This window comes from Hordeum vulgare, chromosome 6H, assembly GCF_904849725.1.
Source record: "Hordeum vulgare subsp. vulgare chromosome 6H, MorexV3_pseudomolecules_assembly, whole genome shotgun sequence".
NCBI lineage: Eukaryota > Viridiplantae > Streptophyta > Magnoliopsida > Poales > Poaceae > Hordeum > Hordeum vulgare.
The window spans coordinates 186,776,606-186,782,605 of NC_058523.1; positions in this window are offsets into that span (position 1 = coordinate 186,776,606).

The window sequence follows — 6,000 nt, forward strand, 5'->3', positions numbered from 1 at the left end:
TCTCGCAAGCATCTGCAACAACAAAAGAAGAATTAAGACAAAGTCTAACCATAGCATTAAACTAGTGGATCCAAATCAGCCCCTCACGAAGCAACGCATAGACTGGGGTTTAAGCTTCTGTCACTCCAGCAACCCATCATCTACTTACTACTCCCCAATGCCTTCCTCTAGGGCCAAATATGGTGAAGTGTTATGTAGTCGACGTTCACATAACACCACTAGAGGAAAATACAACATACATCATATCAAAATACCGAACGAATATCAAATTCACATGACCATTATCAGCATGACTTATCCCATGTCCACAGGAACAGAAGTAACTATTTACAAAACATAATCATAATCATGATCAGAGGTGTAATGAATAGCATCAAGGATCTGAACATAAACTCTTCCACCAAGTAATCCAACTAGCATCAATTACAAAGAGTAATCAACACTACTAGCAACCTTACAAGTACCAATCGGAGTTGCGAGACGAAGATTGGTTCCAAGAGATGAACTATGGATTGTAGAAGAGATGGTGCTGATGAAGATGTTGATGAAGATGCCTCCCCTCCGACGAGAGGAGTGTTGGTGATGACGATGGCGACGATTCCCCCCTCCAGGAGGGAAGTTTCCCCAGCAGGATCATCCTGCCGGAGCTCTAGATTGCATGTGCTCAAGCTCCGCCTCGTGGCGGCGGCAAAACCACGAAAAAGCTCCCGATTGAATTTTTTTTTCTCGACCAGGACGCTTCATATAGCAAAAGAGGGGGGCTAGTGGGCCGTCAGGGAGCCCACAAGCCCCCACTCCGCCACCAGGGGGTGGCGGTGTCAGGGCTTGTGGCGCCCTGGCAGCCCCCCTCCGGTAGTTCTTTCGCCCAGTATTTTTTATATAATCCAGAAAAAATCCCCGTAACTTTTCAGGGCATTTGGAGATGTGCAGAATAGTGGACTAGGATTTGCTCCTTTTCCAGTCCAGAATTCCAGCTGCCTGAATTCTCCCTCTTCAAATAAACCTTGCAAAATAAGAGAGAAAAGGCATAAATATGGTACCACAAGTAATATAACAACCCAAAAAGCAATAAATATCAACATGAAAGCATGATGCAAAATGGACGTATCAATGGTCGCTTGAGTCCAACCCTATTTGGTTTCCTCCATGGTTGTTCTTTTAGGGGGGGGTGTTATGACCGGTACAACGTACCAACGGAGGAGGCCCAATGGGCAGGGTTAATTATGGGCTTAGCCCAAGTTATCTTACCTATCTTAGAGTCCAAGTTATATTAGAGTCCAAGTTATATTAGAGTCCAAGTTAGAGTCCAAGTTATCTAGGGTTTAGTGGAGGCTGTCCTCCTATATAAACACATGTACCCCTTCGATATTAAGCAGACAATAAACAGTATATTCTGTTGTCGTCCCCCTCAGGAGACGAGAGCCCCAAACCCTAGCCGCCTCTCTCTCTCTCTCTCACGCCGCGACGGCGCCCAACCGCCGGCGCCGGCGTCCCCAACCTCGCAGCCCGCACTTCCACCCCTACAACCTATGTCCGAGACATGGTAGAACCCTAGCCTCTACCAATTTGGTATCAGGTAGCTTGGGTTCGATGAGTTTGTCGGACCTTCCCACCACCACCGCCGCCGCCACCACCGCCTTCCCCGCCACCTCACAGCAGCCGCCACCGCCGCCGCACCACTCGCCGCCGCCGGCCACCTCAGGTCCGACCGCCTCCGGTCCCGCGGCCCTGGCGGCCGAACCCGCCCCCGTCCTCTCCCCGGCGGAGATGTCCTCGGCGATCCGCGACCTCAACCTGGCGGTCTCGAACCTCCGGACTTTCCTCCAGACTCCGTACGCAACCCCGCCACCACCGCCCCCAGCGACTGTCGTGCCCCAGGGCCTGCCGATCACCCAGATCCGGTGGCCACCGTCGCCGTCCCCGCTACCGACGTGGATTGACACGCCGACCTACACGACGGCGCCACTACAGCCGACGGTGTTGCAGCCACCCGCCCCCACCTTTGGGGGGTTCGGCGGGTACACTGATCCATACGCCGGGAGCTCCGTGGTGCCGCAACACTCTCCTTCCGCCGCGTCGGGTCGTCACGAGGGCACCTACGCGGCCTCGCCACACGTGCAGCAGCCACCCCGCTTCACCAAGCTGGAGTTCGCCACCTACGATGGCACCGTCGACCCCCTGAAGTGGCTCAATCAGTGCGACCAGTTTTTCAGGGGGCAGCGGACCATGGCGTCCGACCGCACGTGGATCGCCTCCTACCACCTCAGTGGCGCCGCCCAGACTTGGTACTACGCCCTCGAGCAGGACGAGGGCGGGATGCCTTCGTGGGAGCGCTTTCGCGACATGTGTCTCCTCCGGTTCGGCCCCCCCATACGTGGGAGCCGCTTGGCCGAGCTCGGTCGCCTTCCCTTCACCACCTCGGTGCAGGACATCGCCGACCGCTTCCAGACGTTGGCTTGCCATGCGCCTGACGTCACGGCTCGCCAACGCGCCGAGCTCTTCGTCGGCGGCCTTCCCGACCACATCCGCATCGACGTCGAGATGCGCGACCCCCAGGACCTGCAGACGGCCATGTATTACGCACGCGCGTATGAGCAGCGCGCCAACGCCCTGCAGCAGGCGTTCTCGGGCCGCGACACGCGTCCCCCGACCCGCCCCACCCTGCCGGCCGCTACTGCGGCTGCCCCCGCGCCGACATGCACCTTCCGGCGCTTGACGTCGGCCGAGCAGCTCGAGCGGCACCGCAAGGGCCTGTGCTTCAACTGCGACGAGCCGTATGCGCCGGGTCATACGTGCGCCCGCATGTTCTACTTGGAGACCGTCGACGACGCGGAGGTGGAGGCCCTCACCGCGGAGCTCGACGCCACCACACTCTCCGAGGCCGGCGTCACAACCTACGGGCCGGTCGACGCGACTGCCTTCGTCGTCTCCCTTCATGCCATGGCTGGCATCAAGACGGAAAAGACGATGCTGCTTCCGGTGACGATCAACGGGGAGCGTCTCACCGCGCTCGTGGACACGGGTTCGACGCACAACTTCCTGTCCGGGGACGCCATGCGCCGCCTCGCACTTCAACCGGCGGGCTCGGAGAAGTTCAGCGTCAGCATCGCCAACGGGGACCGCCTTGCTTGCCAGGGGGTGGCGCGGCAGGTTCCCGTCCTCATCGGCGACGAGCCGTTCTCCATCGACTGCGTCGGCATCGACCTGGGCTGCTACGACTTCATCCTCTGCATCAACTTCCTGTACACTCTCGGCCCCATCCTTTGGGACCTCGATGTGCTGTCCCTCATCTTCTGGCACGAGGGCGGCCGTCGCGTTCAGTGGACAGGCATCGGCGGCTCCGGCGCCGTGACTCCACAGCTCCAGTTGATGGCGTCCGCACTGGACGAGGCGCATCCCCTCCTGGCCGACCTCCTACAGCAGCACAGCGACATCTTCGACGAGCCACAGGGCGTCCCTCCCGTGCGGCCCTGTGACCACCGCATCCACCTGCTGCCGAACACGGCACCTGTAGCCATGCGTCTGTACCGGTACCCTCAGCTGCAGAAAGACGAGCTCGAGCGTCAGGTGGCGGTCATGCTCGCGCAGGGCATCATCCGGATTTCGACATCGCCGTTCTCCGCCCCGGTGCTCCTTGTGCGCAAGCCCGACGGCACATGTCACTTCTGCATCGACTACCGCGCCCTCAACGCCCTATAGTCCAAGGACAAGTTCCCCATCCCCGTCGTGGATGAGCTCTTGGATGAGCTACACGGAGCGCGCTTCTTCACCAAGCTCGACCTTTGCTCGGGCTACCATCAGGTGCGCATGCACCCTGACAACATCGAGAAGACGGTGTTCCGCACTCACCATGGCCACTTCGAGTTCCTGGTGATGCCGTTCGGCCTCTCCAACGCGCCGACGACCTTCCAAGCCCTGATGAACGACGTGCTCAGCCCATACTTGCGCCGCTTTGTGCTTGTTTTCTTTGATGACATTCTCATCTACAGTGCATCTTGGACGGAGCATCTACAACATGCGGCCATCATCTTCAACGAGCTTCGAGCGCATCGTCTTCACCTCAAGCGCTCGAAGTGCTCGTTCGGCACGACCTTCGTCGCGTACCTGAGGCACGTCATCTCGGCGGACGGGGTAGCGATGGACGCGGACAAGGTCGCCGCCGTCGCCGCATGGCCGATCCCGCGGTCACCGCGGGCGCTCCGCGGCTTCTTGGGCCTCGCCGGCTACTACCGGAAGTACATCCGGGACTTCGGCCTCATCGCCGCGCCACTGACGCGTCTCCTTCGAAGCGACACCTTCTCCTAGGACGAGGAGGCGACCACGGCATTCGAGGCTCTCCAGCGGGCGCTCACGACGGGACCCGTCCTCCAGATGCCGGACTTTGATATGCCGTTCATCGTGGACTGCGACGCCTCTGGCATCGGCTTCGGCGCCGTCCTTCACCAGGGCGAGGGACCGCTCGCCTTCTTTAGCCGCCCCTTCGCCGCTCGCCATCACAAGCTAGCGGCCTACGAGCGCGAGCTTATTGGGCTGGTTCAGGCGGTGCGCCACTAGCGGCCTTATCTTTGGGGCCGGTCATTTCGTGTGTGCACGGACCACTACAGCCTCAAGTTCTTGCTGGATCAGCGCCTCTCCACAGTTCCGCAACACCAGTGGATCAGCAAGCTCTTTGGCTTCGACTTCACCGTTGAGTACCGCCCCGGCCGCCTCAACACGGTCGCCGACGCCTTGTCCCGCCGCGACACTGAGGATGTCGCGGACGACGTCGCCATGGCTGGCACTATCATGTGCATTCGCTCTGGGCCATCTTTCGCCTTCATCAACGACATTCACCGGGCAACTTCGACGGCCGTGGACGCCCAGGGCATGTGCCAGCGCCTTGATGCCGGCGAGTTGGACGCGCCCTGGCACTTGGACAAGGGGCTACTCCTACATGGCCGCCGCATCTTCGTGCCCGACCATGGCGACCTGCGCCACCAGGTCCTGACCTTGGCGCACTCTGCAGGGCACGAGGGCGTGCAGAAGACTCTCCATCGTCTCCGTGCTGATTTTTACATCCCCGGTGATGGCGCGATGGTCCGCGACTGGGTGCGATCGTGCGTGACGTGCCAGCGGAACAAGACGGAGACACTACGACCCGCGGGTCTACTACAGCCGCTGGACGTACCCTCCCAGGTGTGGGCGGATATTTCCATGGACTTCATCGAGGGCCTTCCCAAGGTGGGCGGCAAGTCCGTCATCCTCACGATGGTTGACCGCTTCTCCAAGTACGCGCACTTCATCGCCCTGGGTCATCCATATACAACCGCCTCCGTGGCGCGGGCCTTCTTCGACGGCATCGTCCGCCTCCACGGTTTTCCTCGTCCATCGTCAGCGATCGTGATCCCGTGTTAGCGGGACATGTCTGGCGGGATCTCTTTCGACTGGCGGGCGTGAAGCTCCGCATGAGCACGACGTTCCACCCTCAGACAGACGGCCAATCCGAGGTGGTAAACAAGGTGATCGCCATGTACCTGCGCTGTGTTACTGGTGATCGTCCACGAGCTTGGGTGGACTGGTTGGCGTGGGCGGAGTACTGCTACAACACCTCCTATCACTCCGCCCTGCGCACCACGCCTTTCAAGGTGGTCTACGGGCGCCCACCTCCGGGGATGCTCCCTTACGAGCCTGGGACGGCTCGGTCCGAGACGGCGGGCGACTTACTCCGCACCCGCGACGACATTCTGGCTGAGGCATGCCAGCGTCTTCTCCAAGCATAGCAGCTGGCTCGGAAGTACTACGATGCTCATCATCGTGAGGCGGAGTTCGCGGTGGGCGATTGGGTGTGGCTACGCCTCCTCCACAGGACCACGCAGTCTCTGGACCCACGCTCCAAGCGCAAATTGGGACCTCGCTACGCCGGTCCCTTTCGTGTGCTGGAGCGTGTCGGCACACTCGCATACCGCTTGGAGCTGCCAGCTGGTTCTCGCCTCCACGACGTCTTCCATGTCGGCTTACTGA